The 26047-nt window shown below is 44.4% G+C and overlaps 1 protein-coding gene across 2 annotated transcripts in view; it reads left to right on the top strand.

Annotated features, from left to right (window-relative positions):
* The first annotated feature begins 12660 nt into the window (after nucleotides 1–12660).
* Nucleotides 12661–26047, top strand: part of RMI2 (RecQ mediated genome instability 2) — a 75287-nt gene continuing 61900 nt past the window's right edge. For both annotated transcript variants that reach the window (XR_006931459.1, XM_015294232.4), the window contains exon 1: nucleotides 12661–12705. The gene's annotated coding sequence lies outside the window, so the exon portion shown is untranslated. The remainder of the gene's footprint in view (nucleotides 12706–26047) is intronic.

Genomic DNA, 26047 nt, shown 5'->3' with positions numbered 1-26047 from the left:
AGGTCTTTCTCCTCTTCTGGGCACCGCAGGGGAAGCAACACAAATGTAGGCAACTCTTGTTCAGGTGCACCTTAGTGGGTGCAGATTAACTTTGTCTGCAGCCATTGTGGGCCAGGAGACGATGGACAAATGGCTGTTACCACACTTGTGCTGAGGGGACATTGGGAGTGAGTAAGAACAAAAACATCAATGAGTAAAATTACAAAGTAGGTTCCAAATTGTGCTGATCAACTACCAGAATGTTTCAGATCTGGTGAGGCAGCTGTTTCTCTGCTAACCTACAGGAATACAGTATGGTGTGTGTTATGATTTGGATATACTTTAATACACTTTGTACATTTCCTCTATTCAGGATGTCAGTTATTTCTCTGGTGCTATAAAAAGTTATCTGTGAGGACACTGGATTTACCCACACCTCTAAACCTTACTATACTGCCTGTGTATTATCCTATGCAAACTCATGTGAGAGGGTGTGACTTAGTTCCAGAGTTCTTGGGAACAAGATGTGAGCAGCTCTGCTTTGCTGCTTCTCCATGGTGCAGTTCACTTGAATTTGCTTATCACAGTTATCAGCTTCAAGGCTCTTCCTGCGAAAGTGTTCTTTGCAACCACTGTCTGCTAGATAACTTGTAATTCTTACACAGTTGCTAAACTGATTTGGAGGGAAGTAGTCTTGCCTGGCTTGGCTAAACTTTGGTAAGAATAGGTCTTTCAGTCTTCTTTGCAGCTTTCTGAACAAATCATGGTATTAATGTTTGGTTGGGGAGGGGAACTTAATGCATTTTTTAAAACCACAGGTGTCTTTGAGCCATAGCTAGGAGCTTGGCTTCCTCTGGTTTTATATTGTATCAGAGAAGGAAATCAGACCTGTTATAGGAAATCAGAGCCAACTTTCTATAACGGCACTTAAATGAACTCTCACATAACACACTGCGCGTGTGCTATCCTGGCATCAGCAGTCTTCACCTTTGCTTTAGCTTGACTGGGCTTTGGACAAGTTACTCTGCCTGTCTGATCCTTATCTCACCTTTTACAAATATATTGGTGGCAAACTTAATAGTTAACGATCTGGTTATGAAGTAGTTCACATTTGCAAAGTGCTTTGATGTGAGTCGCTTTAGCTTGTTTGCTACCAAGGAGCATTAACTAAGTTGTCGTTCTAGACTTGGTGCAGTGGCAGGTAGTTTAGTTCCTGGTGAGTGCCTTAACTGTAAAAGTCACCGCAATAAAACTTTTGTTTCTTCATTTGCGCCACAGCTGTGAATCATTGGAACAACTTCCAAACATTGAGGAAAAAGGTCTGCCCAGAATTTTCAGCTAATGGAGCAGATGTGAGGTCGGGGAGTCACTCCCAGGTATTCACCTTTTCCTGTCTCTGAGGTGGGATCAAGACAAACGTCCCTCTAATGGGACAAAGGAGGAAAATGTGAAGAAATCTTTAACTGACGGAGGTTGATCTGTGGGAGTGCCGAAAATACAATGCCCATGCATCCTCTGAACTTGAGAATAAGATCACACACCAGTTTAAGTGCAGTATCAAAGTGTCCGTAGGAATGACTGCGAACAATCCTGTTGGTCAGTCTGTACTGGTATCTGTCAAAGCCCGTGGAAAGGTGGGTTGCTGGGCAGTTTGCTGGTGCAGCTTTGTCTTTTAGAAAGAAGCTTTCTTAGTAAACCACTGGGAACAGCTGGAATGGGAACAGTCCAGTTTCTCCATGGTGCAGAAGTATTGAGAATTTATTGTGAAGCTGTTTTCAGATACTTCAAAATAGAGGAACCAGAATCAACCAGCAGCCTGGGCCCTGCAAGGTATTGCTGGTGATGAGACTCGACCAGGACTTGCTTTTTACTTGTTTGAGCAACTATTTAAATGTTATCCTGACTGAAGGAAGTGTGCACACCTGAGAGATGTTAGAGAGTGTCCAAAAGAGTGCTATGAAGACAGTGAGAAGTCTGGAAGGGCAGCAGGTGTGAGGAGCGGCTGAGGCTCCTGGGTTTGTTTGGCCCAGAGCAGTGGAGGTCGAGGAGGGGAGGCCTCGTGGGGCTGCAGCTCCTCACGGGGCAGAGGACAGTGCTGAGCTCCCTGGGGACAGCAACAGAGGTTGAGGGAACAGCATGGAGCTGTGTCAGAGGACGGTCGGGGGAAGGTGCTGCACCAGAGGGCGATGGACATGGACCAGGCTACCCAGGGCAGTGAGCACAGCTCCATGCTGCCAGAGCTCACGGAGCATTGAGACACTGCTCTCAGAGATAGGGTTTGGGTTTTGTGTAGTCCTGAGTGGAGCAGGGAGTTGGACGCAATGATCTTTGTGTGGTCCTTCCAACTTGGCATTTGCTATGACTCTTCAGAGAGCCTTGTAAGGGGCTCAAAAATGAGAACCAGATGTAGAGACAGATTGTTTCTGGCTAAGGGCACATCAGTGTTGACACTGTTGTCTATACACAGAGCTGTCATCTCTCTGAATTACTCCTAGATTAGGGAAACAATAGGAAGAAAAAACACCGTATTACTCAACTCTGAGAATTAAAGTAGGGTTGATTCCTCAAATGGGCAACTTGCAGGCATTGCATTGCAAACAAGAAAACAAGCCTCCATCCATGTTGGAGCTATAACTCATGCTCATGTTGGGGTCAGTTATTAGTTGACTGTTGTGTTTTTATTGATTTTTTTTTTTCTAATTTTGGTGTTAAAAAGCCTGAAACCGGAAGGCTGGGACATGCTCCCACAGCTCTGAGCTGGGCCCTTATGCAGGTGACTTGCACTGGGCATTAGCTCTGTCAATACACCTGCACCCATTCCCTCTGATGGCTTGTGCTTGGTTCAGGCTGTGGTTTGTAAAAGGAGAGGGAATGGCGTTGGTAGGTCAGAGCATCTGAGTGCTGAGCAGGACTGCAGCAAGGCACTAGCCTGACCTGCATCACCCATTGTGCTAAGGGAACCCTGAACTCTTCTCCTACCACTTAGGCTTTGAGTCTGCAGAGCATCTCAGCTATGTGGCTGCAGGTAAGGCTGCAGATAACCCTGCCAGTGACAGGACCTAAGCATGTAGCAAGTGGTTTTCTGTCTCTTCCATTCCATGAGATCAAAGAAGGATGAAACTGATGGTGTTTGGAACAGATTTGTTCCTTGTCCCAGAGGAGCACCCTTGGAGCTGTAAAACCACAGGTGGATGGTCTCTGACAGAAGATTTAGGGTAAGATTTATGTGGGGACGTTAACTTCAACATTTATACACGTACGCATAGCCTGAAGAATGGCCTCATTGCTTCTCTGACCTCTGTTGGCCTAAGTCAAGAAGAGCTGAATTGGGAAGCAGGGCAGTGGAGCGCTACCTGCTTCAGGCATCCAGTGCAGGGAAACATTGAGCCCAGAGGAACGGTCCTGGTCCTTCCTGCAGCAGGGGCAGCTGCTGGAGCAATCCAGGGGCACAGGCAGATGGCTCTGGAGGCTGTTTTCTTTCTCTTTTCTTTTCCAGCTCCTCTAGGATGTGGTTAATTGTATAGTGTTGCAGTGTGGCTACAGAGGCAATTATTGTTTGTGTGAAACGAGATAGAAATGGGTGGTTAAGTCTGCTTCAGATGTAATTAAGTCTGAAATGCCTCAGTGGTCACATTAGAAGCACTCATTTTATGCTCACTTATTGGTTTAGGCCATATCCATTTGTTATATAAAAAGGAAAAGGTTTTTTTTTTTTTAATCTTTCAAATGATTTTCTGTGGAAGTCAGGGAGAAAAGGTGTACTGTTTAAAGCAAAGGCAGTAATGCCAGCCACAGACTCCTTGTTCTGCCAAGATAAATTAGTTACGAAGACCCCAAACCCTTTTTTTTTTAATGGAGAAAGTATCTAATCATCCTTTCTTCATTTGTCCGTCAGTGTGACCAACTGCACATTCCTTCTATGGGTGACTCTCACTGTCTACATTCCAGAGATGGATTTTAATAGCAAGATAGGCAGAAGCTTAAATTTAAATTACATTCAGGAGTATGTAGTCTCATGTGTTTTTCCTTGTAAAAAAGTTCAAGATGTCATTTGCTTCTGCCCTTAACTTGGAAGTTTCCACATCCACATATACTGATGCAACTCCTTGTGAAGACGTGTTGCAACCAGTTCTGATTACATGAGATGGACTTGAAAGTGTGGAAAAGTGAAACTTGATGGTCAGAAGAGGAGAAAAGAAAAAAAGCAGAAGTCATTTGTGCAAAGTTGTTGGTAGGACGTTCGTTTTCATCATGCTTAGTCCCTCACTGAGGAAAAAACGAAACTCCAGATGCAAATGTAGCTTAAATAGATAGGATCGTGTTGAGAGCTAAAATACCAAAACTTCTGCGATCTAAAGTAGCCTGGATGCAGTCGACAGGAAAGAATGAAGTTGTTTTATACATTCCCTGCCACTGACCTTTGGACACAATGCTTATGTCATGGAAGACTGCAGTTTCCCATCAGAAAGTGTATGTTTTGAGCTGTTTCAGCAAAGTGCAGAATGTGTGTTTAGGCATTTAAAACTGACTCACTGATCTCAACAGCTGCTGTGAAGGAATGTCCTTGCAGCCACTGGTCTATTGCAGTCAAGAACAGGCAAAGATCGTAAATCACAGGATATCCCAAGTTGGAAGGGACCCACAAAGATCTCCGCATCCATCTCCTGACTCCACCTAGAACCCCGTACAGAACAACGCAGAATCCAAATCCTTGTCCAAACACCCTGTGAATGCTGGCTGTGTGGGGCTATGGGTCCTCCCCTCAGCCTCCTCTGCTCTGGGTTGAACAAACTGAGGGACCTTGGCTGCTCCTCATACATCCTACCCTCCAGATCCTTCCCCATCTTTGTAGCCCTCCTTTGAATGTTCTCTAACAGTTTTATGTCCTGGCCTTTTCTGGAGATGGTTGGGAGTGCTTGTGGAAATGTTTAAGAATCCTTTAGTTTGCAAACAGTCTTTGTAGGAGTGCAGGAAACCTAAGTGTGCAAAGGCTCTGCTGAGAAATAGAAACTGAGCTCCTCCCCAGGTGATGAGCATGGCAGCTGAGCCGGGGGAATGAAAAGTGAAACTAAGGCACTTCAGTGACTGGAGTGAGATCACTGGCAATGAGCACTTTGAAGCATTACCTGAGCTTGAAACCAGAGCTGACTCAACTACAGCTCGTTATTCTGCTCATCCACCCTTTGTCTTTCTGCTCGTGCTAATGGCTCAAAAGACAGGTGCAGCAGGTTGGGAAAAGCTTATCTGCATCTAGCAGTCTGTGATGAGTAGATGAATAGACCACTCATCTAGTGGTGTGGCATGCCCACCACTGCAACAGGTATATCACTGCAAGGTTATTTCAGTCTGTAGTTGCTCTTTTTGTTAAAGCATTCATGAAGATGTGTGTTAAAACGTGTTAGTTCCTTTTCAGTGTGGTGTTTGAATTCCAAACAAACTGTATAGAAGTCTTTTTTTTTTTTTTTTTTTTTGGTTAGCTAGCCTGAAAAGGTTATGCTCATGGTACTTCCACCTTTGTATGATGCTGCATGCTGATATGATGATACCCAATGAAACATTCACTCAACACAGAAATGAATATTATGAACAGAATTGGGTTCATGATATTCCATCTATTACAAAGACAGTCCTATAAAGATGTCTGTAACCCCCAGGTCTGTAATCTGACTTAGTAATCACGAGCCTCTGGGAGGTGGTAGCTTCTGTTCCCTTTCTTACCCCTGACACTTATTTCTGAGAAGACAGTGCTATGTAAAGAAGCTGAGTGAGATGGCAAGTAAGATGAATGGTAAATAACTGGGAAGGTGTGAGGAACACAATCAGCAACAGGAAAAGTCAGGATCTGACTGTGGCTAGAAAGCCAGCTCTGGGGTTTAATCATTTCCAGAGCTTTCTGCACACGCATTGCTTCTGCTGCAATTCTCTGCTCCCTCACATGGTTCCCTCTGGTATGCTTAAGTCCAGAGGTGTAGATTTTTTGCCTCATTCCTTCCCTCACCCCATCTCTGCAGCATCAACAACTTCATGGGGGAATGTTTGAGAAATAAGTGATTTTTTTGCTCAGCACTAGACTGAGTGTTTGACTTCAAGGAAAAGGGTTACACAGTTCTTCTGGAAATGTTACTGCATATGACTGCCATCAGAATGAGCATCCACTCAGCTTGTAGGTCAAATTAGAACCATTACGTCAGTGCAACCTCCAAAGGCTGAGAAAAAGGCATTTGTAGCAGTTGAGAGAGTTCAGAGGACAAAGGCCCAGGGCATCCAGGAGCCAGAAGTGCTAACGCTCATTTGGTATTTTCCCCTTTCCACCAGCATAAGGCATTTTGAAAAATGAAACAGAGTGAAGTAATACAACAACTATCTGAAGCCAGTGCAGCTGCAGGAACGTTCTGGAAAAGGGCCTCTCCGTACCGCTGAGATCCTTGAGCTGCTTTCTGAGGCTATCTTGCTGATCACCATCTCGTTGGAGATGTTTGGTCTTCTGCTCTCTCACTCCAACTCCTTGTTTAGTTAATGTACCTTGTCATGGTTTCCCAGAAAGAATTTAATTCTAAAACCAAGAAGTACTTACTGCACGTAGACGCCGTCGCACTGGGATAGATCTGTTTGTCTTTCTTCCCTTTTTTTAAAGGAAGGAAGAAGTACCTGTGCCAAACACTGGATTGCCCTGGGGCCCAACTTGATTGGACTGCTGGATACCTTGTCTTCCAGCCACTGATGGCAGGTCAGAAAAGTAACACACATTGATGTTCAGCTTTCAGCATGGAAGAAGAAAGCTCGGTAGTACTTGGAATAGTTAAACATGAAATTCTCTTCTGAGAGAAGCATTCATTCAGTTTCTCAGCCAGGAATGTTCATTTATGTGTTCACTAGGGCAGGCGCGGGCATCTCCTGAGGGCACGGATTCAGTTGCCCCGTGTAACCAATCACATGCCATTCTCTGACAGTATTGTTCTTTATCAGCCCATTAAACATGGGCTTTCAGCCAGTGAAAACATCAGATATTTGGCAAAGCGTTTATAATTAGTAAGTGCAGAATAATGGAATCTGAGGTCTCTGAAACCATTGAGCGTGTCCGTTTCCAGCTGATAATGCCATGGAGACAACAAAATGGGAAATGAAGAATACCAAATTGAAGGAGGCAGCATGAGGGGTTTGGATTTACTGCAGGGTATCTTACAGCAGCCCTGGCTCTTGCCAGCATCTGATGCTCGGTGCCTGAAGACTTTGTAGAGAAGGCCATTTTCTCCTCTTACTTTAGCTCTTTTACAGGCATCACTGTGCCATCTTACCTGTGCCAATTGTTCTTCTTCAGACAGTTGTGGGTTTTTTTGTTTGTTGGTTTGATAGGAGATGTACTTAGCGGGGAACACGTTGTCATAATTTTGATGTATGTTCTTATGGAGGACCTGCTTGTTGGCAGCACATGAAAACAGAGGGCTGAAGCTTGCTTCCTCCAGGTGTGGCTGTGCAAACTTCCACCCAGCCTCAGCTTTTTTTCATTTGTTTTGGCTGATGATCTAGGATGTGGCTGAGCAGCCAGCAGACACTTTCTGCTTTCAGGCTTCAGAGATAAAGGCACTCTCTTTCTGTTAACCACATTTTATTTTTTTATTTTTTTGCTTTCTTGGCATGCATTTGACAAGCTTGTTTTGGCATCTTCCATGCCTCACTGCCCTTTTGCTATGAACTGGCTTCCAAGCTTTTGACATTCTCTGGCTAGATGTCATCTTCTCATAGTATTCTCCTCACATCACCATCGATTTGGTACCAGGGGAGCCTGTACAGCTGTGATGACAACAGAACAGCAGAAAGGCTATTCTGCCCTCTCAGCCTGGTAGGTCTGAAGACAGAGTAGTCCATAAAGGGCAATGCCACCCCCTTTGAACTGTGTGGGATTGGTAACATCCTTGATTTATTTTTTTATTAATTATTATTTTTCTCTGGGAGAGAGCTAAGAACTGGGGAAAGGACTTTATCTGTTAACTTTCTTATTGACAAAAGGATTGAACAGCTCCATTCTGTGAACAAAGCAGGACAAAATGCCAATAGCACCATGCCACGCCAACTGCAGCTTGTCTGCTGTGGGTCCTGGCAGCCCCTTCTGTGCAGCCCTGCCCTTCCTCTTCTTGCATCAGTTATATTGCTCCTGTGTCCTCGTCACCATTTGGTATGTGCAACACAAATGGGGGCTGTAGGCCCCTTTGGCTTCTGTTCTCAGTGTGGAGTCCTGTGCAAGGGGCTGAGCACATCTGGGGGATTTGCACTGGAGAGGGAATCACAACCACATTCACAGGCACTCCCTGCCAGCGTGATGACATTATCCTTCCTGTTCAAAACAAAGACTCAGCTCGCACAAAGTGTTTCTTCTAAATGCCTGGAATGCGGGAAGGGGAAGGTTTTCAGCAATGTGGATTCAGGGCTGCAGCCTGCATCTGATTAAGCTAGCAGAAAACCAGCCATGTTTGTGTCTCTTGCCAGGCTCGTAGCTACACTGCTGTAACTGATGTAAACAGCAGCCTCGCTGGGGGGCTGCAGAACAGCCAACAACAAACCCCCTCATGCAGCCCGCTGCTAGGCACACTGCTGCATGCAAGCAGGATTCTGCTTTTGTGCAGCTGATCTCAGCACTGGAGTTGCATCCTTTCAGATCCCAACACACTTCTCCCTCAGCAGTAGGTAATGCTGTGTCCGTGCAGAAGCTTCTTCCAAAACAGAGAGGTATTTTTCCACCGAGTGTCTCCTTTCTTCCCCTCTGATTGATTCAAGGTGTTGTTTTGTGTTGCCACTTAGCAGCTTTGGAGTAGAGGAGCATGTGAGCTCTTTGCAGCTGTTTTGTACATGCTTGACTGTTCAAAACCGGAATTGTGCTGTTCTAGTAAATGCTTGTTTCTCTTCCTTGAAAGCTACAGTTAACTTACTGCAGGGCTGTGAGTTTCACTTTCAGGTTCTTGGACTTGCTGCATTTCCCTGATGCAGGGAGCAGTGGGGCACTGGTTTAAATATAACTAGCTCTTCTCAAGTTCTGAAGCAGAAAGGGAGGATATGCAATCTTTCCAAATGGCTTACATAAGTAAAAACATTAATATGGAATTTAAAAAAAAAATGGACCTCTTCTGATTTCAAATGCACTTAAAAAAAAATTAGAAAAAAATTGCTTCTGTGACATTTTGTAATTGGCTCCCAATTCAAACTAGCTTCTGCAGCTTTTATTGCCCCAGAAGACGCAGAACAAACTTTGCTTTGTCCTCAGCCCATCTCTTTGTTCCCTTTCCCATGGCTCATTGCTATAGCCTGGGCCATTCTCCTGGAGGGAGAGGAGGGCAGTGCTTCATCACTGAGAGTGTAGATGAAACAGAAGCAGAGAGCATCTCGTTAACAGAAAGTCTAGATAAGCTTTCAGTAGAATAATGAAGCAGAAGGAGTCAGGTAGGCTAAGGGACAATGGCTTCTTTGAATGAAGATCAACCTCCTTTTTGGGAAATGGTTGATGAACAACAGATCGTAAGAACCAGATGTTCCAGGGGAGTGAATCCACTATAATCCCAGTCTTAGACTCAGATCCAGACCCAGCGCTGCCTGGAGGGATGCTGAACTCAGCACACTGGCTTTAAAATGTATAGAATTAAAGCCAAAAGGGACAGACAGCTGGAGCTGGAGCACCTCCTGGACCAAGTAATTATTCAGCAGGGTCAGGTAATCTGCATCACAGTTCGGAAAGCCGGGACACAAATTCTGCCATAGTCTCTCATTGCAAGTCTGTATTTCCTGTGAAATATCATGTTTTATTAAAATACCTCATGACAAGAGAAGCCTCATCCCATCAAAAAAAAAAGCATGAACATAAATTGTGTAACAGTCTTTTGGATGTCAGGTGTAAGCTAAGAAAAAGCAAACATGCATAATATATGGTGAGAGGAAGGAGGAAGCCTACTCCTCTGCTTCCCCATGCTTCATTTCTTCTCGATTTTAACGTGCTTTGGAATGAGATTAAATAAACCCATGTTTGTAATGCAGTGTTCACAGGAGAGGTAGGCTGAAATTTCCTTTCTGTCCATGAGTTCCTAGTGAATCACCAGTAGAGACAGGAGCTACAAAGTGAGGCAGTCTGTTCAACCTGTGCAGTGCTCCTGGCAGCGATGCGGTGTTTGTGTAGGGATTACTTTACCAGCAGCACAGAAGAGAAGGGAGGAACCCATTGTTATACACTATATTATTCCCTCACAGAAGAGAAAAATCAATCTGATCTCATAAATAATATACACAATTCTCAGCGAGATCTAAATTCGGTACACTTAAGATGTCACCGGGGCTCTAGGCACGACTGTGCGTTATTCTGTTCAGCCGGTGGCAAAAATTGGCCTCTTGTCCAACCCAGAAGCTGCCTAGTTTAACCCCAGAGTTAATATTACAATGTTAGCCTAATATTACTAAGTTAGCCTAAATGCAGTTTAAGAATCAAAGGGCTTTAGCATTCAAATTAAAACTGATTGCAGGCCTTGTTTACTGGGGTTGGGAGGTTTTTAACCTGCAAACCCAATGTTAATTGCCTTGCCATTTTTCCTCTATACTTGCAAAACAAGATAACTGAGCTACAGTTTGCTGTGAAAAAGCCATTTTTAATGACAAGAAATACATTTAATTGCTTATTAGGTAACTGGCTAACTCAAAATGGAGTATATTCGTATAACAGAATGTTGAAATTTTACTTCTGCTGGACTTGTGTGCCTTTATCAGAGATGCTACTGATTTTTACGTAGCTTTCTTCCTAATGTTTGCTTTTCATTTCTGTCTTACAATGTCATAAAAGCACAGGAATATAAATCCAGCCTTACAGACAAGGTCAGCAGACCTAAGCTTTCCACAAGTGCAGTTAATATTTCTACTAATTGAGACTGCCTGTGATGACAAAGAACACATGGGCACCTTCAATGGGCACATTCAGGTGATTCTCACTTTGAGTTGTAGCTTGGGGGTCTTTGTTGGAATTTTTTTTTTCTCTTATTCTGATTACTGAAGCAAGTCATCACTACTGGTGCCAATCCCTCAGTAGTCAATCTTTTGTTTATCAGTAGAAATTGTAACAGCAAGTTAAAGTGATAGATCATTATTTTTTTCAGGACTACTTAAGAAAGACATGGCTCTGTTATTTGCAGCTGATGAATGTACTGGGAGAGGAGCTGTACTGCTTACACCACACCATACAAAATTTTATCTTCCATGGATTTGTCCTACACTTCCCAGCTTCTCCACCAGCCTTCCGTAAACCCCTACAGACACATCTGTATCTCCGTCCCAACAGTCCAACCACTACTGTTACCACACGTACACATGTATGCTGAAAACTCCACCCCAAAACACACCCTCGGTGCTCCCCACCACCCTCCTACCCTTTCTGAGCTGCCAGCAGTGTGCCCTGCAGCTGGATAGCAGTTAACCAGATGCTGAGTGCTGGGTGGCTCAGCTCAAACACAGCTAAGTTCATCTGTTTGTGATTTTTTCTCTGAGGTGGGCTGAGTAGAGGACAGAGCAGTTCCTCCCCCTCTTCACAACCGCTGTCTTCCAGGGACTGGAGGCAGCAGCAAACTCGGTTGGCATTGGCTAACCTGAAACCTTCACAGCAGGAGTAGAAGGAGGGGAAAGCAGCTCAATAAGATGAAGTTTATTCTCAGAGAATCAAAACAAGAAAGTGATGTGTTTTGGCAGCACTCTGCAATGCACACAAGCAGCTGAGTAATTTGATGTGGAATCAAGGGATCAGTTCCACCAACGTTGCCTGACCTTCCATGGAATTGCTTGGAAACACAGGCAGAAGCCTGCGCTCTGTTTCTCCTCCAGCTGCTTTTCCACCCTAAACACTCTTTCCAAAGTAAGTTAACATCTCAAGCAAATAAACCAACTCCCTCTCCAGTTTCCGAAGCTGGCTATTTTGCAGGCAGTTTTCAGACCAAGCATTCTTTTGTTTTGAAATTAAAGCCTCTTCCTTATCTCCAGACTTCCTGAGCTATGAATAATTGACTATTTCCCCCCCCACACACACATACAGAGATACTGGAAACTTTTTAAGAAAGCTAATCAAAGAGACCTTGGCAAATACTTATCAGGTAGCAGCTAAATGAAGTCCCAAGTAACTTGAAGCTACTCCTCCTTTCCTCCTTTCCCTCCCTGCCCCCCCTCAGTTTGGGTTTTGTTTTGTTTTGTTTTTTGAGGCATTGCTTTTTGTCTAAAAATAACAGGGACAGCTAGAAAGGGAAACCTCTTCTGAGAGGTGATACGGCCATCTGGCAGCTGCCCAGTGCAGCCCATTGGCTGTAAGTCAGCCCTGAACTTCCCTGAGAAAAAGCAAAGTCTAACAACAGCTTAAAAAGTAATAATAACTTTTAAAAAGACCTCACTGTCTTGTGTTTACTGTTTAAAGGAGTAGGAATAGTGACTGTTTTAACTTGTGGGTAAGTAGGCACAAGCAGACTGTAATGCTGCAGCTGAAAGCACTTTTCCACTGTCTTTAATTACTGGAGGTTAGTTAAAGCTGTGGATGGGTACCTATCAGCCACAGCTGAGCAGAGGAGCACCTGGGGGGAACAGAGAAGCTGTAAATGTGGGTGTGTGCCCAGAGCTTTGGGTGCTGGGAGTAGAGATTCTTTTGCTTCTGTGGGGGGTCTGAGCCTGTGTTTCTCTGCTCTTTGTCCTGGAGCTGTGCCTGCAGTAGAAGTGAGCAGCCTGGTAAGCCTGAGCTTTTTGTGGTGTTTACCCATAGGATGTATTTTTTATGCTATTGTAAAAGCCTTTGAGCTCAAAAACAACACAGAAAAATACCTTTATGCCTATGCGTAGACTAGAAAATACGAGTTTTGGTTTAACAGCTAGCAACACTGCTCTTTGCTCCTAGTTACTTTCCATTGTCCATGCATAGGAACTGAAGCTGTCTGTTCTGTCCAGTGAGGCAGCTAAGAATTACTTCTCCCTCACCTAGACCCATTTTCTCCCCCAGTTGCATTCTTGCTGTCTCTCTGAAAGAGTTTGATCTGTTTAGTGTTACTTTGGCATGCTTCAAGCTCTACAGCAGTAGAGTTTCTAAAGATTCTTGGGTTTAGGAACTCTTAATTGGAGGGTAATGGTCGCAGTGGCTTTGTGAAAGCAGCCTTTTTTCACCTGAAATGTCAGAGTACCAAACTTTATTATTTCTGTCTCCTGGATTTAATTTTTGTTGGTCTGCCCATGTATAATGCAGTGGTATTAGCACTCAAGCACCTATAGTTTGTACGTACATGTAAGTTAATGAGTCTGATACCTTCTCTGGTCTCTTGCTGCTATATACGAATTTAAGCTAAATCGAGTTTAGATTAGAGATTACCACAGATACACTAAGATATCTATATGTTTATTAGTGTTTTAACTACTTTGAAGAATGTGAGGTGAGCAAATAGTACAAAACTATGGAGTGTTTAGGCTGCATCCCAGCCTGAAAATAATTTATGTAATTTGGGTGTAGCCCACTGTAGGCTTAAATAATCATTCCTGTGTTCTAAGAAAGAAGAGAGAACTGAAAAAAGAAAGAGATTTAGAATCAAGCACAAAACACTGAGTGGGTGATTAGGCTGTAATCAGATTCGGGCATAGGCAGATTGTAATCTCTGAACCCAAACTCCTCATTTAGTGCTCTGTATTAAAACTCAGGACTCTGAAGCACAGGTGAGGTGGCATTAAATACTTCTATTAAAATCAAGTCATTATATCTATGATGTGATTTATGGCCCGGCACCTTCAAACCCTTAATGAGTTTAAATCCTCCTCCATGCTGCTTGCCCTTACTGTGAAGGTAGCCGCAGACCCGTGCAGCCAAGGGCCAGCGTGCTGTGGAGGTTTTCTGATTGCAGCAGCTTTCTGATTTCACGTAATTAGAATCAGCACATAAAAGCTGCTGCTGGGGAGCAAGAGGACCACATGACCCATACAACAAAAAGACCTGAGTCCAGCGTGGTTGGATTTACAGTTGTCTAGAATGGGATCTTGACCAGTCAGTGCCGTATGAGCTGCCACCTCTTTGCTTTTGCCAGTACTGTCTTGACTGTACCAACACCATTTGTGTAGTACTACCTACATCCTGAATGCAGCAGTGAGATGGACATTACAGACTTCAGGGTGGTGAGGCCCTGGCACTGCTGCCCAGAGAGCTGTATGTGTCCCATCCTGGGGGTGTTCAAGGCCAGGCTGGAAGGGGCCTGGGGCAGCCAGGGCAAGGAGTTGGAATCAGGTGATTGTTAAGGTTCTTCCCAACTCAAGTCATCCTATGGTCACTTCTTTTCCCACTTGTTTTCCCAATGCGATTCTGGTTGCCCTGGGATGGGAGGGGGGAACAGAAATTAGGGAAGCCAGAAGATAGAAATAACAGTCAGAGGAGATAAGAGATGCGTGGATAAAAGTTGGCTCATCCTGAAGTACAGAGGGTAAACAATTCTGCAGGGAGTGGCTTGGCCTACCATCTGGAGTTTGGGTTACAGATTTACAGTGCTAGTGTGATTTAAAGAGACTTATGGCATTGATGTGCATCTGGTGTGGATAGAGTTGTGTGGATTGGCCTTAACAGTAAGGATTATGATCAGTAGAGGCTTCGTTAACATCATTTTTTTTTTAATGATTTTGAAATTGCTGCTGCTTCCTCCTTTCTGGTTAATATCATCACCAAAATTCCCTAAAAACTGTTTCCCAAAGAGGGACTATCCACTTTCTGTTTCTGCTAATTGTTTTCATTCTGCTAAATGAGTGCATAATTTCTTGGTCATCTGAAGGATTTGGTAACATTGGAGCGGTATGTGATTCATCAGGTGGTGAAATCTCTCTTCTTAATTGCTGTTGGGCAATAAAATGTGACTGCGCAGCCTTTATGACCAAGTCCCCGGTCACTGATAAGCAAATAACGCAGAGCCAGGGAACAGTTGGAGGTTTAGACAATCTTTTCCTGGAGTCACAAGGAAATGGATTTCTTTGTTAAAGCTGGTATGGCTCAGGGTTTTGTAATGAAGCGTGAGGCTGCAGAGACAATGCTGAGACATGTAATTATGCTTTAGAAATACAGAGCCCTGGCTACTCGAGCCAACAATTGATTATGATAAGGAAGGGAATAAAAAGGGCTAGGTACTGACTGCCCTGTAGAAACCACACAGCTATTCACCAGGTGTAATTTCACTTCTGAGTATGTGCATTAGTTGGAGGTTACGTGAGGAGGTGAGGGCAAAAGGAGGAATGAAGTTTGAGACACGAACTATTTTTCTTTCCCATTTCTCCTTTTATTTTTTGCTATTGGAAATAAGGCAACAGAAATCACAGACAGTAGGGCAAAGGATGTTTCCCAGACACATTTTTAGGGGAGAGAGAAACTGCCAGAAAAGCTGCTGGAGAGTGCAAAGCATGAGCCAATTCAGCCTATATGAATTTGATATACACACATGTGTATGTGTATCTCTGTTGCTTCTTTTTAAAAAGCACTTCAGTTTCCACTAGATTAGAGGGGAATTTCTGAAAGAGGACAGCAAGAGTTTGGAGGGCAGTAGGATGTGGCAGATGACCAGGATGACAAGAAGTTCAGAAAGTTACTGAGAGGCTTTAATGGATTTCTCATAACTTCTCAGAAAACCTCATCCAGCATACCACAGCCTGGCTCGAACTCTGCGCTGTGGAGCGAAATACTGATGGGCAAACAGTGACCAAATACCATCCCAGTGAATTTAAACTCTAAGAATGCCCTCAGACTGGTATTTGGGGGATAAATACTGACTAAAAACAGAGTCCACGAGAGGTGTGACAGCGTTTACTTCCGAATGTGTGTGCAGCCTGTTGGGTGTTCCTGAGTGGAGTGTCTTTGGGGAACAGAAAAGCAGTGAAGCAGAAGAAAAGAGCATTCTGTACATTTTCCTCTTTTTTTTTTTTTTTTTTTTTTTTTTACGGCTCAAACTGACAAAAGTGATTTGAGTTTTGCCTTTTTACTTCTCCAGGGGATTCACTGTGGGGGGGGGGGGGGGGGGGGGGGGGCAGGGAATTAATCTTGGTAATCTTTTGAGCAAAATCGTTACATGTAAACTACCAAGCAAAGTCAGTGGGTGGCTTCCTGAAGAGTATATTTTGATGTTAACTTGGTAACCTTTACCTTCTTGGACCCCTGATCGGATGGCAGCCTTTCAGAGTGCTGGAGAGGCATTGATGCTTCTGTAGAAGTCCACAGAAAACTCCCTTTCTGGGCTTAGTCTCAGTTATGCTAAATGCAATGACAGTGTCTGAGGGAAGTCCTGCAAAATCTACAAGGAGGTATTGTAGAGCTATGACATGTTGGTCAGGAAACCAATGCAAACTGTGTGTAGGTCGCTGTAAGTTTAGGCTTGTATTGCTCAGGGTGAGCTGTGCTGCTGTGCTGACTTTAATGCATCACTGTGCAGATGCATGCTGTGGAGCCCAGGTTGATTCTTGGGTTCAGCACACTGCACAGTAAGTTAGCATGAGCTAATAGAGCTCCTGTGGATGCTTTTCTACTGTTCAGTCTCTTGGTGGTCCTCTGACTGCTGTCTCATAAAGTATAGCTAGTCTATTAATTTTTATTACTTGCCTCAAAGCCAATCAGTATCTGGCCATCCCTCTGCATTTAGTCCTTTATTGAGTCATTGATTAAAAACCTAGGAGACTGTTCAGACAACTGCAAAATGCCTCTTTTAATAAAGTGCATGTCACTTTGATCAGGAAAGAAGGTGTCCTGGTGAGACAAAATGTTGCATCCTCAGCCAGCTGCCACTCTGCTGCTTCCTGGGCCATCCAGCACTCTGTGAAGTTTCCCTTCCTTTACTTTCCTAAGGAACTATTTTTGCTGCGAAGAGCACTTTTGTTTTAAGAATACTAATAGTTGATTTAAATTCTTGGAAGCTACTGCAGTCTTGTTACCCAAATATTTCTAGATATTTCAGATATCTCTATTTACAGAATTTGGTTTCCCAGCCTGAATAGTTCCCATATGTATTTTAAACTGAGTTCATTCTAATAGTGATTACGCTTCTTGGCTCCCTAAGCCACTGTTGGGAGTAGAAGTTTCCTAAGAAGCTTGATAGAAAGTTTGGCAGCACTGTACAATCAGGATATAGAATAGTTCGTTTATGGTCTGATAATTATGATGTGTGTCAACAGTTACATACATCTGCTGGGATTACATCGTGTAGGTGTTGTCATCCTGTTAAATACAGCCCAGATAAGGCTGCGTAAAGGTGCTTTTTCTTGGAATTAGCAATGTTACCTCATATTTATTCTGGTACTTTACAGAGCGGGTTACGCTACCAGGCAGTCTGCCATGAGTGCTACTGAGTAGAGCAGCAAAGAAGAGTGGGTGTGATGCAGTTTTCAAAGCTAAAATCTGCATAGGGGAGGAAAACACATGAGCTTTGTGTGTGTAAAACAGACAATAACCATTGCTGAAAAAATGGTGGTGCTGTGGAACCACCCCCACAGTGCCCAGCAATATTAGTTTGAGAACTAGTGTCAGAAGGTTCCAAGCTACCAAAACAGTATTATTTATTTACCACTGCCATTAATGATCATCCAGATCATTAGTGATGTTAAAGAGGACTGGACCGAGTATTGACCCCTGGAGTATGCCGTTAGTTACTGGCATCCAACTGAGCTTTGTGCCACTGATCATTACCCTCTGGCCTTGGCTATTGAGCCACTTTCCATTCCACCTCACTGTCTACCCAGCCAGCCCATGTTAGCAGCTTACCTATGTGGATGGATCTTATAGGAGGTTGTGCCAAAAGCCTTACTGAAGGTCAGATAGACAATATCTAATTGCTCTCCCCTCATCTAACAGGCCAGCCTTTTCATGATAGAAGATTTTAAGGTTGATCAAGCATGATTACCCTTTGTGAATTTAGAGGGATTTTTACATGCTGCATTTCTTTGAACAGCTCTTAAGGCTTGGTGACATATATTGTAATGTTACTGCTGAGAGAAGGAGAGCAGGAACAGAGATCGCTTTCTGCCAGAGAATTTGAACTCTAATCCCGACTGACATGACCCTACAGGAACCAGGCATTTTTGGATAGGCTGTATTTATTGAAAGGGATATTTCAGGTCTTTGTGTAAGGTTTGATCTATATACATTAGTAAAATAGGTTCTACGTTCGATTTATGTCAAGTCTATGACAACCTTTTCTGTACTAAACACAAGCTAGCCTCTGAAACCATGCCTTCTGCAGCTTCCTGTGCTGACACTGTGAGTGACAGAAAGGACCTGGTCTCGAGGAGACAAAAAGATTTTAAGGCTGTATCCTTAGAGTGAGGAAACAAACCCTCAAAGTTAGGGACCTATGGTAGGTAGCCCTTGATCAGCTTTCCTGCAGGAGGCAGCATTTTTCTGCTCCCAGTGCATTAATAAGAGTTATTTTGTGTCATTAGCTATTTTAGATTAGCAATCACTGCTGCCCTTGAGTGCTGGCCACTGTGCCACCTGCATGGCCGCAGTGAGTTCCTTTACTCTGGTGTCTTCATCTACCACTTCCTCTTTCCCCTCTGCCTCATCCTCATTGTGTCAGAGAGCTTCTGCCTTAGCCACATATTAGTAATACCACACATCTATTAAAACCATTGTTGGTTTTTGTGAAATACTTGAAGGAAACGTAGAAAATTCAGGTCACTTCTTGGAAATGAGAATGAATGCCATACTTCTGTGCAAGGTCTTACCTGAAAAGAACATGCCTTACAGCTGAGAATGGAAAATTGTAGTAGCATGGTTTCAAAGACCTGGGAAAAGCAAAACAGAGGGAGGTCAAGTTAAGAGAAGTCTGGGGATCAAGTGCATACTAATGATAACAGAGGAAAAGTAGTTAAAATGGCTGGGTGTCAGGACACTTAGGTTTCTGTTATAGCTCTACCACCACTACTGGTTCTTCAGAGGATCACTTTGTTCTGTATTTCACGTCTTGCATATCTGGCCAGAAATGTTGATCTTTACAGGAGCCTGCTCAGGTATAAACCAAGCAGTTATCTGAAGCAGTGGACTGATGAAACAGCAAAATTGAGCTATCGTGTGTATCTCTATGTGCAAGGGCAAGAGAGGGACCTCCTCTGGCTTCTGGAGGGAGCAGCAGTGCTGGTGGTGGGCAGCTCCAGCAGTGAGGAAGTAGAGAAAGGACATCTGCTTTGCATTCTCTTGATCTTGGTCATGCTGTGCTGGGTGTGTGGCTGGTACTGGAAAGGACCAAGGCCAAGGGCCGGAGTGAGCGAGGCTGGGCAGTGGGGACCTTTCCAGGGGCTGGAATCCAGCTCTGTGATAGTACTCTTGGTTTCCAGGGAAGACTGAACTTCACAGGGTTTTTCTGAAGTGCTACCAAATCCTTTCCTATAATCAGGTGGAGCATGGTATACTAGTTCAAAACATAAAGTACTTATCTGGATTTTACTGGTGTTTATGCATCACTTCTTGGAGACATGCAGATGCATCTTCACAGTGACTAGTGGTTTAGTGTGGTATGTGTAGGATGAGCCATGATGTCTGTGTCTGTATCTGGTGTTACTGATGGCCTTTGTCTGAGTCTTCAGCCCCCAGAAGTCGGGGGTATGTAGCAGCTTAATTAAGAAACAAAACACAATGGTAGAGGTGAAATCCTGGCAGTGGCAAGCAGAGGCTCTGAATAAAAATGCTGAACCAAGGGCAAATCCAGGGCATTGATTGTGAGCTTCCTCTGTGCTTGCTAGTGAAGGCCCTGGAGGAACGCAGGCCAAGTTAGTGACAGGCCCAAGGTGTCTCTGACTTGCTGTGTAGTGGTAACTTGAGGTGGAGTGTGAAACAGTGCAGTGATCGCCTTCCTGCTGCCTGCCTGTCAGCAGTGAAAACCCAGTATCTCAGGGAAGCTGCAGAGCATCAGTGCCAGGCTGAACAAAAGTCCGGCAGTGGGAGTACTGTATTTTGTGCCATTTCTCCCAAAACTGAGCTGAGAACAAAGCTCCAAGCAAAATCTAACTTGCTACTGAAGGCTGCATGTTGGGGCCCAGCGCTGCTCAGCCCTCTCCTCAGAGCTGAGGCAGTTTGTGAGGAGAAGCTGCTCCCGTCTGCAGGCCTCATCTGAGCACACCTACTGGAGCTGCGTTGTTATTCCAGGCCAGGGCATTAGATTTATGCCTACTCTAAGCTGCATGAGTTCACTGGAGTTATTTGAGGATGAATGGGACAGCAGATCCTGTCAGAGCTGAGCACCAGGTTTGAGGCTGGGGTCAGGGAGGTGTGGGGAGAAGGGGAGGGAAGATTGCAATGGAATCTTTCCTCCATCTTACCGGGCAGATCTTCCCAGGTCCAGTGAGTCAAAGACTGCTAGAATCAGTTGTGAGTCATTGCTTCTCCTCCTCCTCACCCTTAGGCACTTAGCAATCTCCCCTATGGCTGCTGACGCTGTTCTTATCTCACTGGCCCAAAGCTGTGGCCCTGCTGGCATCTCTTCCAAGGAAAGCACTGGCCTTGGCTGCCAGGCACGTGGCCCTACATGCAACCATCCTGCCGTTAGCACTCTCTGGCTGCACTCCATGGGGAACCAGTCATTTATGGCAGAGAAGAGCACAAACTTTCTTTTTCCTCTCAGATTACAAATCCAGCTCCATTTTTTTCCTGAATCTGAGCCCAGGAGATGAAGAACTCTGGCCGAGATGATGATCTTACCCATTGACCACAAATAACAGTAGGAGCGTTGCCCTGGTGGTCTTCTGTTACACTTGGTCTCAGCAGACTGTAGCCTCTTCCTTATTCTTGACAGCCTGCTTGGATCTTTTAGTATGCTTTACCTCATCAGCTAAATCAACCTTTCTTGAGAGAGAAAATGGGACTTCAGCATTCCTCTCCCCCCCCCCCCCCCAAAACACAGGCATAAATCTCCAGACACGTGAATGAAATAGACTTAGTGGTGACAGAGATCCCAGCTGCTATTGGATTTTATCTTTTGTGGGAGGGCTGTGTTATGTCAGGAGCAGGAGAAGGACTCAGTGTTAGTCCTGGCATAACAATGACTTGGCACCAGCTCAGCTCTGTTCATCAGCTTCATTTCTGGGGCCAACCTGCAAGCTCAGGAGGAAAACATCCAGTCAGCTGCTCCAGCTGCAGCAGGGTGGTTTCTTTTTAAAGCCTGCTGTCAAGTTATAGCATGTGATTTGTTTTCTAGTGAAATAACATCCCCACCCTTAAATCATAATTTAAGGATAGAGAGACTCTGAGCCATTTATAAATAAAGTTTGTAAAATCATGTACATGTGTCATACTGGCTGTGTTAGAAGTTGTGAAGGCTTCGCCCTTTTCTGGAGAGGAAGAGAGTGAGACAGGGTTTGAGTGTTCGTAAGACAGGGACGTGTGACACATCAGGGTGTTGATTCATGGTACAATTTTTTGCATTCTGGTTGTCTCAGCTGGAACAGCTACAGAGCTTCACAAGCTAAACTCCTGTGCAGCAGCTCCAAGAGCTGCACGTGCTGCATTCCTTTCATTGTTTTTAGTGATAAAGGAAATAAAAATGAAGAGATGATTGATGTTGCAAACACAAATTTAGCAATGCAGGTGAAAGAAGGGAAGCACAGCAGGATATGACAGGACAAACAAGCTTGGAAGGGAGTCAAGGAATAGGAAATTTACAACATCCCCTCTCAGTCTTGCTTAACCCTGCCTGTACACGTGATCAGCAAAGGTAACTTGTGACTCCATGCAGATGCCCGCAGCAGTTTGCTACAGGGCACTAATAAAATTGCTTTCAGCTAATTACCAAAATGGTGTCCTTTGCTGAGTGCATGCCAGTGGTGGGAGGTCCCCGTCACTCATGCCATATTTTGCTGAGTGCATTCCAACAGCACACAGGGAAGATTTCCTCGCAGAGCACTAAAAGCTGTGCTGGCGTACTGGTCATGCTGCTGCCTGCTCATTTGTGGCTTACTGCTAAGCCTTCTCTTGGGACCCAATGTCATTATTACTAATGCACGGCTAAAACCTCAAGGCTGAAGAAAAAGGGAACTGAATTTCTCATTCCGAACTTCAGTTTTAATCCCTGCAGAAACAAAACATTCTCCCCTCCTCCCCAAAATGCAGGGGCTGGTTGGTGAGGGTCAAACCTCCAGACCAGGAGCCCAGCTGATCAGATCACCTGAAAGGATGTGTGCTTGGCAGAGAGCAGGCAGTGTGTGCCTGTGAGTGGCTTTCTGAGGAAAACGAGGGATCGATGACGTTTGGAGAGGCCAGCTAAGGAGCAGGATGCTGGCACTTCTTTGCTGTAAGCTTGGAAATCTTCTCAGAAGTGAAGGCACTGATAGGAATAGCAGATTTCCTTGAAAGGAAATTCAAAATCCTATAAATTACATGTACTAACACAAGGACTGAAGTGAACCATGTGACTCTGCTACTTGTGTTTTCCTTCTTCAGCTTGATCCATTGTTTTTTGGAGGCTAAGTTTTCTTCAGGCTACTTTTTCTTTGCTTTTTCCTTTGATTGAATAGACTCTTTGTTTTCTTCTCAGAAAGTGCCTCCCTCATCCTGTGTTTCACCCCCGTGTTTCTTCTTCCCCTCTCTCCTTTCCTCCTCAAGAAGTGCAGCTGAAGGCAGCTGGCACCTTCACACAGTGCCTGCTTCTGGAAGCAGGAGAGCTGGGATGGGATTCCAGTCCCTGGCCATCAGCTGCCAACACCATGCGCCTTAGTTGCCCTGTCTGGGCCATTGGAAGAAATGAGCACTCTGAGGGCACATATCCCCCAACGGATTTTAGATTGATTTAGTGTGAGATGAAACATACCTAGACTATTTAGTGTCCTGGTGTACAAGGGCCTGACTATTTAACTGACACGTCCCATTTTGGGTCTGCTACTGACCTACCTGATGACATGGGCATGTCATTTCCCAATCTGCAAAGTGGAAGAATGTAGTGATTTTGCTAGCAATTGTAACTTAGTTAAGTTTTACTTTGGCTGCTGCAGGATTTGACTGTCTGCTGTGTTCTACCTATGTTGTTTCTCCTTTTTTAACCCTTGGGCACTTTTGCAATAGGAAGTTGAATCATTTCTTTAATTAGCGAAGGTTGGTCTCCCCAGTATCTGCAGCCACGGTGATCAGAATGGGAGTGTGAGACCCCTCTCTTTACAGACCACACTGAGTGCATTTGTCCTTGCTCAGCAGTTTCCTCTCCTCGCTAGCAGCCACGTCACAGCAGCAGGTAGGCGAGGTGACAGGCAGTGAGCTGGCTGGGGTTTACTGCTTTGCTGTCAGGGGAAGGTGAGGGCAGGCCATGTGGAGGCACCAGCAGTTTGCATAGCACCCACAGCACTGCAGCTGGACCCAAGTACCTGAGCTCAGACAACCCACAAGGCGTGGGTGAAGGGCTGAGCGGGATGCTCAGCAGAAACCCTGCCTGCTGCAGTGGCCTTGGCAGTGCTGCCAAGTCGCTCAGATTCACTATGGATTCATAATATTTGGTGACAGAAAATTCTCAGTCTGTCCTTAAAAACAAAGCAATGCCCCAAGCAAAAACATTATCAAGGGGAGAAAGCTGATAAATACAAACCCCAGCATATGAGACTCCCATCCAAAAGATTTGTTTGCCAGCAGGACCTAAATCTGTCTGTAAAGTTTCTCAACTTCTATTCAATCCTGTCAATTTCTAGGGTCTGATTCAGAGATATGGAGCATTGCGTGGTGGTCTCAGTTTTTCTTAAGTGCTAAGACACCCTGTGGTTTTTTCTCTTATCCCTTGCTTCATCCCATTTTTGAGTTGCATCTCTCAAACCCAAGCTCACTATATGCAGCCTTGCTTGTTTTTGTGCAGTTAATGAGCTGCAGATTGAAACCATTCTGCTCTTGTTATCCATGCTGACTTGTATCCAACAACGTTTATATTCTTCATGTCTCCATCTTGCAGCTCTATCAAATTGTGATCTTGCCATGCAGTCCTCTGCTGGGTTGGATTTTACCAGGCATGATTTCCCCCTGGGAATGTCCTGGCTTATGACAGGAAAAACTCTACTTCCTGCACTTCAGTGATTGATTGCTTTTACGGTTCCCTGTAAATTGAGGTCCTGGTAGTGTCTGAGGGGAAAAAAAAAAATATGTGCTCAGTTCTATGGAGCAGGATATCTGGTTAGTAGTTTTCTCATACTCTTCTTGCTTTTGGTACAGGATGTACCCAAGGGAAAGATCCTCCTCAATCATCATTACGGTGACAGCTTCATAAGCTGCTTGTAGTTCTAGCACAGCTGATTAGTTCCATTCTTCCTACTCTTGCATTCAATCTGAAGGAGAAGATGATACAGAAGAAACGTTTCTCGTATCCTCAGATATTTGAAAGTTGCATGTGCAGAAAATTCTACAAGAGAAAATACCATAGTCTGAAACCAGCAAGGACAGCCTTGTTCTGGGTCTATGAGAGGACTGAGCTTTCCTCAGAACCTCATACCTCTTGGCAATGGGCACCAGGACAGGCTATGTCTGCTACAGAGCTTTCTCAAATTCCTTTTGAGCCTGTGGGTTCGGTTTTTACTCCCAACCATAAGCCCTGCTTGGAGAATTTAATGTGCTCCCACTCACAGATGCCTTTCTTCTATAGAATTCCTTTATAACATGGAAACACACTGAATGCAAAGTAACTCCCACCCTTCGTGCCGCTAGCAAAGCTGCAGCTGGCACATGGAGGCAGCCCTGAAGGATTCTGCTCTGAATTGCTGGCTGTTTTTCCCAGGAAACATTCCTGGAAGAGACTGCATTAACAGTTTCCTGCAAGGGTTTGACTAAATCATTTAGCATGCAGCACATGTGGTATCTTTAACCTTATCTCTTAAAGAGAGTACTGTAACATCTGGTAAGCTGCTGTTGCTTGCACACAGTGTACTCTCCTGGCTGAAGTTCTTGTTAGTGCCAGCTGAGCTCTCAGTAATTTGTGAACAATCTGTGCTTCCTGTAGGTCAAACTGCTGTGTGCCATAGAGGTGCTCATGTACCGGGAAGTCTGACCCTTAGGACAGCTGGTGCCTGCCTGGTACTTCATACTTTCTGGGATAGTCCGGATCACTGTAAGGAAGGACGCATGGAACAGTCATAAAAAGATATGCAAACTGCTTTGAATCAGTTCATAAACCTTTAAGACAAAGCTTGGTTTCATCTGATGCAGATAAGCAGCCTGGTAGGCTGTTCAGAAAATGTCAGCAGTCTCTGTCGGAGATAGAACATGAGTTAGAGGGTTCAGGTTGATGCATGCTAATTAAGAGAAGGATGTTCTTCCTGAATGATTGAGTCTGAAAGTGAAGTGCATAGAAAATGAGTTGTGTTAAGGACTTACAGCTGTCCAGGATAAGGGAAAATATGAGTGGATTTCTTTTTTTTCAAAAATCATATCTCTACTTCAGTTCTGCACATATAAAGCCCTCCCTTTGTTATTTTCAATAAATGAGAACCAAGAATTTAAAAGGAAAAAGCTGTTCTCAAGCAGAAGCATTCTTATGTGTGAGGGAGTCTTCATGATGAGCATGAAGCTGTTACCTTTTGGTGTCTATGTCTGGTCCCAGAGTAAAGGCTGGTGTCTGCCTGAATGAAGTCCTTGCTCGCACATTCAGGGCTGTAACAAAAGGAGTCCAGCAGCATCAGGTGGTGAGAAGTGCACAGAGCTGGCTGTGTCCTAGGCTAGAACAGTTAATTCTACCCATAGAGGAGAGCTGACTCCATACTCTTTGTTTGTTTAACGGCAGAGCACGTTCAGCAGATGTTCCTGAGATAACCTCAACAGGCTGCTGCACAAAATAGTGCCTTGAGACCTGCTGGCTCAATATGCATTGTCTTGTGATACAGTTCACAGCAAGCCAACATATTCCAAGAAAGGGACAAATCTGTTTTCTCACTTCGTTACAGATCTAAGGCTTATGATCTTGTCCCACTCAGACTGAACAAGTTATGACAGTGACAAAAATAAAGTCTGCCTAAAAGATCAACTCATACAGCAAGCGTGCAGCTCCAAGGGGGTTTAACCAAAAGTATAAAGCTTTAGCCAAACAGGTTCTTTCTCCATGGGTATTACTTACATAAATACATA

This window comes from Gallus gallus, chromosome 14 (genome assembly GCF_016699485.2).
Source record: "Gallus gallus isolate bGalGal1 chromosome 14, bGalGal1.mat.broiler.GRCg7b, whole genome shotgun sequence".
In the NCBI taxonomy this organism is placed as follows: Eukaryota; Metazoa; Chordata; class Aves; order Galliformes; family Phasianidae; genus Gallus; species Gallus gallus.
Note: the sequence above shows the minus strand (reverse complement) of the source record. Positions and strands in the feature narration are given on the sequence as shown.